We start from the raw sequence: 14,874 nt of genomic DNA on the forward strand, positions 1-14,874 counted from the left end.
TGTGCCGACGCCATTGGCAGCGGCGGGGGGCGCGGGCCCCTGTCAGACCGACCTTTCCTTAGGACACGCCCCCGCCCTCTCTGTGTCCCCCCGTGTTTCAGCATTGAGTATCTCACACCTCTCCCACTCACTGTTGTGTGGTTGACTCTTATCAGTCACAACTAACAGATAACTGGAGCAATAGCTTGTGGGATGAAGCTATATCGAGCAGAATTAATATGCTGTGGGATATTTAACACGTCTTGGCTCTGGAAAGAAGGAATTAAGCCATTATTCTAAGGCTCTGCTTTAAGTAGAATTTCTCTTGGTAGCATGCTGTTGAGATCTGTTTGCTTTATTGATTGTAGTTGGCAAATCTTGCCATAAGCAGTGCTGGAAGTTTTAATTGCTGGCTTGGCTGGATTGGAAGTGGTGTTACAAAGGAAAGCAGACAGTAGAAATTTGTTTATTTTTTCCTTTCTTTTCATCACAGTAAAGTTCTCTTTAACACAGGAAAGGGAAAATCTGCCTCTTGAGTGACCTTTGTACCCCAGAGTACTTACCCAAGCTATTTTTTTGCTTAGATTCATTTTCATTTAGTCTCAACAGCTCTGTTCAGTGAAGAGCTGAAGGCAATTAATAGCATAGGACCAATCGAGGCTACAGAGAATTTTGCTCAACCATTCATTGAATGCTGGAGTCCTAGAAACTGATGGCATAAACTACAAAACAAAACAGCAGGCCATGTCTGTACTTAGCAAGACTCTGGACGTATACAAATCCTATTAAGAGCTCTAATACAATTTCAGTAAAAAATCACAATAATCCCAGCTACGTCATTTTTGGGTCTCTAAGACCTGCTTTAAATTACACAATTATTATATGTACATGGTCTACTACTGCAATAGCCACTACACATCCAAATAAAGAGTCATCAGGAAGAAAACTACTCTGCTGCAGCAGAAACTGAGCAAGGAAGATGTTCTCACCTTCATCCTAGCTACTGGATTCTGTTGGAAAGGGAGACCAAGGCTCCAAAGCAGCCCTACCTAGAAAGGGAGTAGAGTCACTCTCACTCTGGATGACAAAGCCCTGCTGTCCAGCGTTCATGTCCTGCTGGTTGGTTCCAGGGTTCTGTACACTGGTAAAAATATTCAGTAATGGAGCCACTCTTTTATAAAGCCCAGCAATGGCATGTGGTGGAAGACCTCAAAAATTCATTTTTTATGTCAAGAAAAATTACGAATTTTCTAAAATGATAATCTGATTACACGTTTGTATTCACAGTGCAAAATGCTTCACAGGTTGACAGTTTCACTCTGTTTCCCATCCATGCATGTTACGGTCGCCACCTTCAGGTCACATTGTTTATTATAAACACAAAGAAAATTCAAAACCTATGGAACTAAAGTACCTCCTAGAACAAGAACTCCTGTAAGTGAGGTGTTTTCCTCAGGTGATTTATGTGTTTCCCATGGCTGGTTCAGTCTGTCTCTGCTGTGCTGCAAAAAAAAAAAAAGCCTAGCTGATACATGAAATGGTCACTTGGGTGATTGGATAGCACACACAGATACACTGCTAGATTACAGCATGTCACTAAGATTAAATTAGAGTAAGTCCAGCAATGCACTAAACATATTTTCTAACAGAAAACACAGATCAGCTGTAAGTTGGCAACATTAACTGCATGGCAACACAGTTACACCACAGATCAAGAGAACAGCACAGGCAGCCAAGATTTTGGCTGTAGTAGAGGCACTGATTCCAAAAGTACCCATCAACTTTGACTGCTGAATTTGAAGACACCATAAGCAGAGTGGTGCTTCACCAGTGGACTCTTGGAAGCATGGGCTTTCTGTGCAGGTCAAATGACCAGGTTCATTGTCTTTAACAGTAGTACCTAAGTTGTTTGGGAGATTTTGTACTTGGTGTTTCTCAGAATCGTTTGGCTTGGGGCATGTGTTTGTGAGGACTATATTTTTGTTGTTGACAAGGTGAAAAGAGAAACAGAAAAGGTAGCTGCCCAGTTCTCAGAAACAGAGGAATTAACAGTTTCCATTTAGGGATTAAATCAGTTTTTGAATAACTTAAAATGTATATAATTAATGACTCTGCACTGTTTCTCCCTCTCTGCAGAGAGTGTAGATCCAGTTTATAGTCCCTACTGGGAGGGAAGATGGGATCATAGCCATTAATGCATGCAAGATTCACCTGCTTAATTGTAAACGACTTACTTCCCTAGTACGAATCTCAATTCTCTCATGCTCACAGACAGCTTTGGGATCAGTGCCCATAAAGAAGTGATAAAGACAGAACATCCGTTAACATCCCAAAGCCCTCAGTCTGATGGCCCAGCAGAAAGCCTGTAGGATGGCACTGAGCCTGAGCCCGACCCTGCCATGCCGCTGCCAGTCTGAGCCTGAGGAAATAGTTGTTCACAGCTGGCAACTGCCATGCTTTGCATGGCTCAGGCAGGCTATTTTTAAATAGCTGTAATTAATTTTTCTCACAGCTACAAAAGAGATCATATATTGTTATGTCCTGTACCTAAAGCACAGGAACTCAGGCAGTCTGCCCTGCTTGTTTCCTGCCCCCCGTGCTCAGACCCAAGGCACACGCCAGTCCCTGGCACGCCTGCACTCAGCCCCATCTGCCATGCTGGCCCCGTTCCCACTCAGAATTAGCTATGCCAATTTCAGCAGGGCAGAGGTGCTAACCAAACATGGCTTTAGAGGGACAGCTTTCAGAGCTCAGCGAGAGCCATTCCTTTTGCCAGCAGGTCCCGCTGTTTGCAAATAATTCCAGCTTAAGGCCACATGCTTCATTACATGGGACCACATCTGAAGATGCGTGGAGGCATTATAAAAATAAATAAATAAATAGATTCAACAAACGTCTTCTGTATTTCTCTTTCAGTTTGGCGTGGTGCTTGGAATTCTGCATATGGAGAGTGACTGCTCTGCTCCTTGTTAACAGGAGAGAGCCATCAGCTGCTATGTACTGCGTACTGCAAGCCGTCTTAGCAGGGCTCTGCGGCAAAGCAGAGGCATTAAACTGCAGGAGCTTAGCAGGGCTACACTGCTCGTTCCAGCAGCCTTCGATTGCTTTGTGCCTGAGATCAGGATGACAGAGCATTGCCTTTTTGCACTGCAGTTATTGCCTTTCCTGATTCTGGACAAATTTGCAAAAGACATATCTGAACCCCACCCAGTTCCAAAGTGGCATACATGTAAGACAAAACTAACACTGCTCAGTAAACAGTTTATTGTATATAAGGAGTTTGTATATGGCCTATAAATACTGTAATAATATATTATAACATTGACACCATAGGAGTATATTATAGCTGCATCTGACTCCTTTCCCCCCCCCCCCCCCCCTCCACCCTCGCCCCCCAGGGAGGTTAAGAACATAGAAGAGTTAAATTTTTAAAGGTCTTAGGCTTTTCAAGGGTTAGAATAACAAGACGCCAGAATTAGAAAATCCTACTGAGCATCGAGGTCTAAAGTTACAAAATATTTGTACTAAGTGTACAGTTCAGGCCAGCAATGTATATTTCTGGTCCTATTTTCTTTGATGTAGGCTTATGAAATCAGGTACAGTTAACAAGATTTCATAGGCTTTTAAGCACACTTAACGTATATTTTCCACGATATTGAAAAGTCAATCTTCAAAATACTATGCTGATCTCAAGAAATGAAAATAGCTAGTCTCATTTCTGAGCACATTAGCACACTGCTGTATCATTTGCTTCCAGCATCTCTCCCTCTCACTCATCTTCTTCCCTTAGTTTTTGACAGCTTACCTGGCATTCTGGAGCAGAATACTGTTTTGTTTTCCATACCACTTGATCTCAGAGGCACTCCTCTTTTTCTTCCTTCCCATAGCTCCTAAAAGCATTCCATCCTAGTTCTATTAATGGCCTGCCTTCCGCACAGCTGTTAGCATTCCCAATTGCCTCCCATACCACTCATTTTTGTGTTCTTTTAGAGAGATAATACTGATATCACTACTAGAAAGTGGTCTTCCCAGCAGCGCCCCATCCAGCATCTTGGTAACTGTGTTCCTTGGAGATCACCTGTGCCCTGTGGGAAGACCTGGCTCCTGGGGGCCCTTGCAGTTTTGGGTGAGCTGTAATTTGATTGGTAAGTACCAACCACAAGAGCAAATGGTCTGGCTGCCTGGTAAGGTGTCAGCTATGAGCGCTGCAGTGAGCATCCAGCTCATTATCCCTTTACCCAAACCTCATCTTCTCTGCTAGAACTGAGGTGGTCTGTGGCACTCCAGTCAGGGAGCACCGAAGAGCAGCACAACCCTGGGTAGCAGGGGAGCTGCTAGGAGAAGCGACCTGTGTTCCTACAGCTCACAAGCCTGACTTCGCTGAAACTACTATCTCAGGAACACCAATAATTAGAGACCCATATGCTTGCTAATTTGAAAAAGTCACGGCTGGCTCGCACAGATTCATGTCTGGATAGTGCTTTTAATGTGTCTAAAATGACTAATAGTGTGTATATATAGTGACATCCAGTGTTCAGTCAGATCAACCACAGGTCTGTACTCCGTAAGGTCATTCAATTAAAAGATTTATTACAGGCCCTATTTAAAATGCCTGTGTAAAGATACTAGGCTAATCTGAATATTAACTACCTGCCAACTTCAACACACCTCCACAATAAAAATTTCCTTCCTGACTTGTTGGGGAACAAAAATGGTGTGGCTCTTGTATAATGCTTTAACTTTCTCTTTTAATGACAGCAAGCGTCTGATTATTCCCAGGTGCTCCTGATTTCTTCTTTCTCTGCTCCTGTTGCTGTGAATGTGGCCATTAAAGCAGCAGTCATAAAGGATGTGTTCACCACTTCCTTCTCTGCCTGTCTCTTAACATAGCCACAAGTTCACCGTCTTCCATCCGCACTAATTCCCTGAGGTATCCACACAGTATTTGTGTTGACTGCCTTAATTTTGATCTTCTCTAATCATTCCCTGCCAGATGGTAGTTAAAGTTTAATGGTCCCTGTAAAAATAGTTCCCTTTCTTCTTTTAATCAGTCACGTGTGTTTGCTTAGCTAACTGTTAGATGTTCAGAAAGCACGAAGGGACCACCAACACAATTACTTCAAAATATACATCCGTGCTGTGATTTCAGCATTATGCAAAAGTAAAAGGTTACAGAATAGGTGAGGTTCCTGGAAATCAGCATAGGCTACATAGCTCTGTTTTGTTTGGTGTTTTGTTTTTTTTTTTTCCCTATGTTTCTTTAGATGTATTAAAGGAAAAAGAAAAAAAAGAGAAAAAAAAAAAGACTAATTTTTGACATTTCATATAATCATATGCAAATCACCCTTGGTATTTCCTAGGCTGCCATGTTTGTATGTGCTGTGCTTGATAGCATGAGGGTTGTGTTTTTAGGGCTTGCTAGAGCAAAGCATTCAGGCACATGCTCAACATGGAGCAGATGTGTATGACTAACAGTTATAATGTCTGCAACAAGGTGCTTGGCATGTGCTTCCCGTTAGGTCCCCGAGGTGTTCCCATGAAGTTATTTACCTTCTCTGTGGTTGAGACTACATGTCGATGCCTACTGACACACAGTCTGAATTTTACCATTATATATTTACTTGACTTAAGCCCATTAGAGGTTTGGGCATTTTGCTGAATCAAGAATTTGATTCATCTGCACATTCATGCTATGCCTAAGAAGCAAATTGCTTTACGAGCAAATGGTTTAAGTCATATCAGATGCCTACAAAGTGCACAGGTAGTATTGCACCACTAAGGAATATAGAGAGCCTGGAAAATTGATGGGCTAGAAGCTGAATCCAGATCACAGTGCTGGCAGAGGAAGGATTGCTGTTGAGTTAAGCGGGGGCTGGATCAGGTCCTGAATGTCTTGCCTAAAGCAATACAGGAAATATGTAGCAGAGCCACTAACACAACCCAGATCTCCTGATTCAAATTAGGCTTCTTAACCACTGAACATCTGTGTGTACTGCAACTGGGTGTGTCACTGTGGCCAGCATAGGGGACATCCTGGATTATGGCTCATGATACGGCTCATGCCTGCACGCTGCAGGCTTCACACTGTTGATGTACCTCAGAAACATAAGCCCAGAGAAAGCAAAGAGCATCTTGCAGTTTTCTCCCCAGTGGATGACAGAGCAAACAAGGGCCCTTGCACCTTCTGCCAAACTGTGTATGAAGAGCCGTCTCCAAAACAAAGCACCAGATATGACAAAGTATGTGCTTTAGTGCAAACAGTGTTTTAAATGGGAGTGCAGGAATTCAATTGTAAGGACTTGCTGATCATCTTAGTGCTGATTGCCTGGAAGCTGGACAACAAAGGGAGTTTCTTTGGCTTCATGTCTTCCTGTTACATCTTAATTAGCAGTGAGTAATGTAGTTCTAGCATAACAGAAATAGCTATGACATTTTACTTCAAAATTTGATCCAAAAGGAAAAAATTTCTATGCCTCAGCTAAGTGTTTTTCCTTGGTTCCTTTTTACATGCAGCTTCTTTGGGAAAGATCTAAGCCAGAGAATGGAGGAGTAGATGATACTGTGTTATGATAATAACCAGATGACCTCACTGAGATCAGTGCCTCAGGGTACTAGATGCTGGAAAAAATGTCATAAGAGCCAGTCCCTGTGCAGAGGGATGTGAAGTCTAAATGCTCAAGCTATTTTGTAAATCCAGGACACAAGAGGTTGATTTGCCCACTGTCAGACTGTGGCAGTTGCTAGTGACTCACTCCTGATCTCTTGTGCCTTAGCCAATGGCCTTAACCCCAGCAACATTCTTCTTCCCTATTTATATTTAATTAAAATGGCAGCAGAGTCCAGCTTAGCTGAATTTCCATATGTCTGAGCTGTAAAATCTGTCAGCTGTGGAAAAGTGGACATACCTTTAGTTTTTTTTCTCCCTTGGTTCTCTCGCCTATTTCCACATCAGAAAAACATCCACTGTTTCCTCCCCTGCTTGGCTGAAGACTGCAAACACATAAGTGATCAAAATAGAGCTTGCTGGGCTGATGATGGCTAATAGCAGGTGTCAAAGCAAAGGCGTCCCCCATGGACACAACCTATCATGGTTGGGCTGGTGCCCAGATCATAGGAGGGAACACGAGTCTTTCACATGGAAAGGGAGATAAATTGCATCTAAACACTCTAATGATGATAATGTAGAGAGACAGATGTGGTAAGTGAGTATTAGAATCCCTCCATACGCTCTTCTATTATACAATCACATTATGTACTATTGACTAGCAGAAGCCAGATGCAAAAGCAGAATGTTGTTTGAATTTATCCTTTGGATTTCTGCAGATTTGCATTATTCAGTGATAGGTAGAAATGTTTTCCAGTGGTGAACTGACACAAAGGTCATTTCAATGAGCTCATGCAAAGAGTGCAGTGGAGAGCTCTCAACGGCATTTGCTTTAGAGGCACAACTTTTGTAAAAACATCAACCTACAAAAACAGAGACAAATACAGCTCAGAAATCCTCATTCTGTGCCTTTGCCCCAGATGTGGCCACTGACATCTTTGCAAAGAGAGTGCCATGCACAGAAATTGTAACTCAGAAGCGGTGCGGACCTGCTTTACATGAATGTAAATGCCATAATGATTTCAGAAGGTTAAAGGAAGCATAGGAGGGAGTAGAGGACTGACTGCCAAGTCGGAGCATGGAGAATATGTAGCAACCACATAGAACATTTATACACCTGGTATAGCATACACCAGTTGTTAAGGCAGAAAGCCAAAGGTAATGAGCACTGTGAGCATTACGAGAGCTCCTTCTTGGCCCGGCTTCTTGTCTGTAATTGAAGCGCTATCCTCTACTGATCCTTCAGGTGCTATCAGAGTGATTTTCTCCAGGCTTCAGGAGAGAACCGGTCCCTGAAGAGGGGAGGAAACTTTTTTCTTACATTATAGCTCTGTGCTGGAAGAAAGCTACGGATGTAGCTCATGAGTATCCTTAATAGTTCTCATAGAAAGCGGAATTCCTAAGTGAGATTCTGATTTTAATTTAGAAAGTGATTTTTGTGTGTGCTGTAAGATGAATGGAAAATGATACGTGTGTTTACGTGTTTGTGTTTTTGGAACCTGTCCTTCATGAATTGTGCATTAATGTCTCCATTGCCTTTGTCAGTATTTACTTTAAAAAACATTTCTATAGAGTACTAAAAAAAAAAAATCAGGCTAATAATAGTCATCCATAAGTACTCTTCATCACTCTGCACTCTATATCAGTTTTAACAGTAGGCTATTTCTTTTTCTATTTTTCTTTAGCCAGCCTTTAGCATATTCAGAGGTAAGGAGTGGTTACATGACATTATAATTTTATTTGTGAGTAATGGGTGTTAGCTTCGTTATTGTATTGAGCTCCTTCTTATCTACAACACTGAATTTCAATTCTGTGACACTGAGAATTTCTTTCTATTTCAGTTTCCAGCCCTGAAATCTTTTTAAAAGAATGATCTACACTTAAGATGATCAGACTGGGAGACAAACACAAAACCAAACAAATACTAACTTGGCAATCTCATTTAACTGCACAAAGTAGCTGCTTTGCTTGCCTTCCATATTCCATCTTCCTTTCCATGCTTTCACTTCAGTTACAAATTGTTTAGGACCAGCGCACACTTTTGCATTAGGCAAGGGACAATTGTGCTTTGCAGAAATACTCAAATGTATCTTTTAATCCATTCATTTTATGGTTAAGTATGGGGTGTCTGAGTTCAGAAGCGCCCTTAAGGAATGGCCTAGGAAAAACTCCACCTTTTTTTTAATAAGGAGATAATCCTGGGAAGCATGGACTTAACAGTAGCATTAATGAGTTAAGAAAAAACATTAGGCTTTTAGAGAACACGCTGAAATGAAAAAGATATATATATAACAATGTATATATATCTCTATCTGTGTTTTTCCTTGGAGTTCAGCAGTGTGCCATGGCAACTGAAATAGGAAAAGGAAATTCAAAGCAGTGAACTTTACTACAAATTGGGAACAACAGAGAACCATGTGGTTTGCTCATTGTCAACTAGACCAACCAACACATTGCACTTTATTGCATGCTTGCAAGGATGAGGCAAACAGTTCTCAATATGTGTTGCTGCTGACATCGGTCTGGGAAGACACATTTACTAAGCAATTTTGAATGCACTCTTTCTGTTACAGGACAGAGAATATAGATGCTATCCAGATTATAGGAAGGACTTCCTCTGGCTGTCTATAACTACTAAACAGCTAAAATTGTTGCACAGTTCATTTCTCTGTGTATCAGTGAAACATTCTTTTGGCGCATACAATAAAAAAGCACACTGGTAGAGTTAAAAAACAAAGCAAACCAAAACCTACTGTGAATTTGTACATTAACTACTAGTAGTAGACTAGCAGGTCCAATATAGAAAAAGTTTCTGTGCTACAAAGTATGTTTCTATTTAGTGGTAACAGTAAGAAGTCATTTTAATCACAATGCCATTTGCATTTGGTTTTCAAGCAGGAGGCTTTTCTGAGGAGCAGGTACCTGAGCTGTATACCAGCCAAGAGGAACATAGCAAAGCAAATTTCTCAGAAGGTGCCATGTCAAAGAAAAATGAGTAACAGTGTAAAGTACCACTGATTCTGCCAAAGACCACAAGGGGAAGGCACACTGCCATGTTACACCAGGAGCTCTCAGGCACTGCACACACCTAGCTCATGAAGAATGCATAAGGACATTAAAGAACTGCTATTGCACCTGTTATCCTCGTATCACGCTTTGCATTTTTAATGTTTAGCAGAAGCTGTTGGAGTTTAAAAATCTTTACCAAACATATCCTATCCATGCAGCACGAAAAAAAAAAAAAAAACAGAAAAAAAAGAAAAAAAAACGAAGCTGAAATCAACAAACTGCATGTCATACAAAAGAATCATCTTGCAAAAACAATTACTAAATTTAGCCCAAGTGCTTGCCTAGAGAGAAGCCAAATTTTTCTTCCATTTTGAGAAATCACAGAATCACAGAATTGCAGGGGTTGGAAGGGACCTCTAGAGATCATCGAGTCCAACCCCCTCACCCTCACTGTAAAGTTCTTCTGCACATTTGTGCGGAACTTCCTATGCTGTACTTTCATCCCATTACCCCTAGTCCTATCCCCACGCACTACTACAAATCAATTGCTCTTGTTTTCTCTGTGGATAAGGAACATGCATCAGGAACACTACCTGGCACAAGCAGGCTGCTGCACTGGTGGCTGAGCACGGGGAGACACTGGGCACACAAGAAGACCTGTTGTGACCTAGCAGGTAGAGGGACAAGAGGCCTGCCATTCTGCTGGAGTCAGAAAAGAGGCAGCATTCCCTCTCCCACTGCATGTAGCTAGCTGCTTTTTTACAGAGGAGCCCATCTCTCAACGTTTTATGCTGTTTTCCCCATGTGTTTCCATGATATCTTGACACAGAAGAAATATAAAGTTTTGTAGAACTACCAACAGACATTTAAGTAAATGCCAGAAATAGCTAAGCAGTCACATTTTAGAAGCAAGTAAACAGCAGTCACAGTAAAAGTTTACTAAACAAATAGGTTAATCTAATTTAAAACAGTAAAATGACCAAGTTTCAGGGCTGAAATTCCCCCTGAGGTAATGACTTCACTCAGGAAATATTACTTAGTGGGATCACAGCTGGAACATATTCAGCCCCTAAGATTCATCTTCAGAAGCATCATTCCTGGAGTGCAAAATATCCTGCTCCTCCCATTCCTAGCATGTGGTCCTGATTGCAACTCACATTTCTATGCAATCCAAAATCAATCTGCTCATGAGTCATTTTGCTGCTCATGAGCTGTATTAAATGTTGATTTTTACATCAGTAAGGGTTAATAATCCAAAGAATTCAGCTTTCATTAATACATGGGATTCCCCTATGCTTTCTAGAAAATCCTGCCTCCAATATTAAAACACTTTTTTTATTCTTCCAGTTTCTCATGGCCTTCCCTCTGTGAGATAAGACACCACCAAAATTAAGAGATAAGGTGATCTCCTACTATGTGGTAGACTGCTCAGTCTGGTAAGCAAAAGGCATTTGTTTTATTTATTCATTTACAAAAATAGACAAGTTTGACATCTAATTAGAGTTTAGGTGTGCAAAGCTCCACAACACGAAGATTTATAGGGAAAGAGGTTTTTTTTTGCCCTCAGTGAGATAAACTAAAAGGTTGGTAAAAATACAAACTCTACTTAAAAGGAATTGTAGTGAAGTGGTGTCTTAGTCCAGAGTGCGGCAGAGCAGACACAGCTTTCATAGTATCACGTCTCTCTTTTTCCTTTTTATCACACAAGAATGACCAGATTGAGCACAGTTCCTCTAAACTTTGCTTATTAATAATGCATAGAAAAGCTGGTTGTTTCCAAGATCTTATTACTTTAATTTGATTCTGCTACAGGACTGAGTAGTCCGGAATTTTTTGTTGACAGATATTTTGTCTAAAAAACCCCTCAAACTATATGAATTAACTTTCATTATGCTAAACATTTAAACTCAGTTAAACTTCTGTTGGCATTGATTTAATTTGTTTTGTTTTTTAAGTGTCTGCCATTCTTCTGTGATTGCAAAACCTTCCCCTGGAGGATCATTGCTGACATGGAAATTGTGTTGGAATTAGGTTCATATTGTTCTTTCTTATTAGAGGAAAAGTTGAGAAACTGGAATTATGCTATTATCACTTTCATTGTATTACTTTCAAAAAGTGCTGTCACTGCTGCTGTTGGTGTTTTATGCTGGAGTACTACTCTGAGAAGTCAAAGTCATTAGAAAGTCCTTTTGTATTTGTCAGAAAACTGGATTTGATTGTTAGTAGCTGTGATCACTGATCCAAGACCAGTTCCTTGGGTACCTAAATGCAACTATGTAGCCTACACCCCTATTATCATGCCACTGTATTCAACTGTACTCTTAATGTATTGCAACTGTTAATTTCCTTTGAGGTGAAAGTAGTTAAGTCATGTAGATCTATGTATTGTTTCAGTCCAAAACTTTCATCATCAATAGAGAGTATCTAATGAGTCGAAGTGTTTTTGTGAATTGAACTATAGTGAAACCAAGAAACCCTTTTCATTTACATGGACTAAGTAGACTGACATCTTTTGTTTTATCTTTGTTTCTATATTTTCCTGAAAGGTCTCTTGTCTATGGAGAAACACGCTTTCTTGTGACATAAAGGCAGGTGGCTGTAGTTATCTATCTTCTCCTGTTTAGAGAATAGCGGCTGGACAACACAGTTGCACCTGCCATGCATTTGACCAATACATGCATTGTATCATGGATGTGTACAGCTACAAGCTGTGAGCAAAAAAACCCACCAGATAAAGAATCAGATTCTTCTGAACTGTAATTCAGTGCTTTAGCTCTTTACCTAATCCATATTATGCAGAAGAGAAGGCCTATAGTGTAAAGGCAGCTGCAACAGGAGGCACGGAATGGCCTCGGATGAGAAAAATTTTTACATGAAGCAGTGCAGTACTGTGCAGAAAGAACTGTGTTTGAAAATAGATGGCATGGCAGTAGCTGTGCCACACTGAACAAGTCGGATGAGGTACAGCTCATTTTGATGCAAAAATCTAAGGGTGTTAAGCACCTAACATGTATGAACTTGAATAATGTTTTTTTTTATCGGTTGGAAGGCACAGACCCAAGGCGCAGATTGCCATTTGACTTTCGTTAACTTTTTTGATTTCTCGGTGACGACCAGCAGAGGGAGCAGGAGTGACAAAGCTGGCCAGCCCCGAGGCTCAGCTCAGCGCAACCGAGGGAGGAGATCCCAGGCCGGGAGCGGACCTCGAGTGCCGCCGGGTATTCATAAGAGCTTCAAACTAAACCACGTGAAAAATACATGCCACACAGCAGTAAGGGGTGAGACCCGGCTGCGCAAAGCATGGCCAGCACATTTTGAAGGCTGAGGGCAGGCTCCAAAGACTGTTTAGTGAACCTTATTTCTTATTTTGCAACTGAAACCACAGTTCTGTGGGAAAACACACTTCAGATATGAAAACTAAAGTTACTCGAGCTAAGATTTTGAAAGATGCTGGAATACACTAAGTTACCATTTGTGGTACATGTCCAATATCCCACACTGACTTCCAGCCAGTACTAAAAAGTCTCAGAATTATATCAGACCTCAACAGATGTTGAGAATTTTCATTCAGTCAAACCTTCCAGAAAAAGAATATATAAATATATATATATACACACACACACATATATAAAATGAACTTCACAGCTGTTGAATAAATGTGTAAAAGAAGATACAAAGCAGCCCAGCTCATCTCCAAACTGTTTTCTCTTTCCTTTCCTCTCTGCTAGAGAAAAGCAGCACTGAGAATCTCCGAGTCCTGATATGCCAGAGAACTCCTTAAGTGACTGTGTAAGGTTGTATCCATTTCAACAGCTGTCATTAGTACACACCAACACCTATGTTGTTGTCACTTCATACAAAGCAATATGCAGCTACATGAGCAAAAAGCCTTACACCAACTTGGATTTTTGCCTGTTCTCCCATGGTTGTTTTCTTTTTTGTTTTGTTGTTTCCCCCTTGTTCCCCCACCCTCCAACAGCAGAGGCACATAGCAGCAAAGAATCTCAGAGCTAAGCCAATGTATATGCTCAGCCAACATATCCGCCCTAACAAAGACATTCCAGACTTTCTGAGGCTGTACATGTGAAACCTTTTCCCCCCAGCCCTGCCTGCCTTATGGAAGATCCCCTCTCTCCTTACAAACAAGATGTCTAAAAATGGAAACCCAATTGTGATTTCTGTTGAACACAAAGTAGCAAAACAGAGAAAATGCCATTTACGGGGAATTCATATTACAGGCAGAAACAAGGTCCAGAGTCTTGCTGGTGGTCTTGCTCAAAAAGAAGTGAGGGATCCAAGTCTGAGTTCTCCAGCGCTGCAGCACCACACATCTAGCTTTCTGAGAAAGTGCCCTAAGAAGCATTACTGACAGCTACTCTCAGCCAACCTATATAAGTTGCTAAGGATCCAGTTAAAAAGCCTGGCGTATGGGATGTGGACACAGACCATCTGAAGCATCTAGTGTGGTATAAGTGAATTACATGTAATCACTGAAAACCATTTTGCATATTCACTCTCCATTTGCTTACACGCCATAGTCACTATTGTATTCTTTACTTACTGATTGTTCCTGAGAATATGACAAAATTGAATCTTCTTCCTTCAGATAACTTCAGAATGACAAAACACTCTTCACTAGCCAGAGAGCATGGTTCTTCCAGTGACTCCTGTGGTTGAGGGATCAAACAGTTCACGTACCTGCAAAGAAGGAACCCAAATATTCACATCTTTCACCACCAGATTTTCTCTGAGAAAGGTCAACATTACTGCATCCAAAGGGCTTATTCAGCATACTGTGCTGCCACACGGACTATGCAAAAGGCACAGGGCTCTATTCTGTTAGACAAATATCATCTTAGCCAGCTCTGAAGAAAGGGCAGAGGATGGACTGCCAATGTGACTGGAACACCAGAGCAGTTTGGTTTGCAGTATCATTAACTCACATTCACTCACACTTAAGAGTATTTGGTCACTGGGTTGTTTGAAAGGGAATTCTGAGCATACTTTCATTGTATATTTGACACATACATTTTAGAAATTACTTATAATTGTTATTATTTACAAATACTGTTTACTACCAAGGGAAAGAAGCAACACTTTGAGAATTCACCTGGCTAACTGAGTAGCTCAGTGTTGTAACAGAGTAACTTTCCTCTTTGAGAAAGCTCTTGTCACTAGATTTTAATTACACAGTATTTACTAACATAACTAAAATGGGATTCTCTTTCCAGCGGTTTGTGTGGTTGGATCTTTAAGCTACTTTCCTCTGTGTTCCAAACATA

The 14,874-nt window shown here is 41.0% G+C and overlaps 1 long non-coding RNA gene across 1 annotated transcript; it reads right to left on the reverse strand.

Moving 5' to 3' along the window:
• Positions 1–957: 957 nt before the first annotated feature.
• Positions 958–14,413, reverse strand: LOC146760099 (uncharacterized). Its single transcript, XR_014947989.1, has 3 exons — positions 14,154–14,413; positions 1,394–1,481; positions 958–1,028 (listed from the first exon to the last, which is right to left on the reverse strand). It is a non-coding gene; the product is annotated as an uncharacterized LOC146760099 (long non-coding RNA).
• Between the last annotated feature and the right edge of the window lie 461 nt (positions 14,414–14,874).

This window comes from Coturnix japonica, chromosome 7 (genome assembly GCF_054131305.1).
Source record: "Coturnix japonica strain WE chromosome 7, WE-NBRP24, whole genome shotgun sequence".
NCBI lineage: Eukaryota > Metazoa > Chordata > Aves > Galliformes > Phasianidae > Coturnix > Coturnix japonica.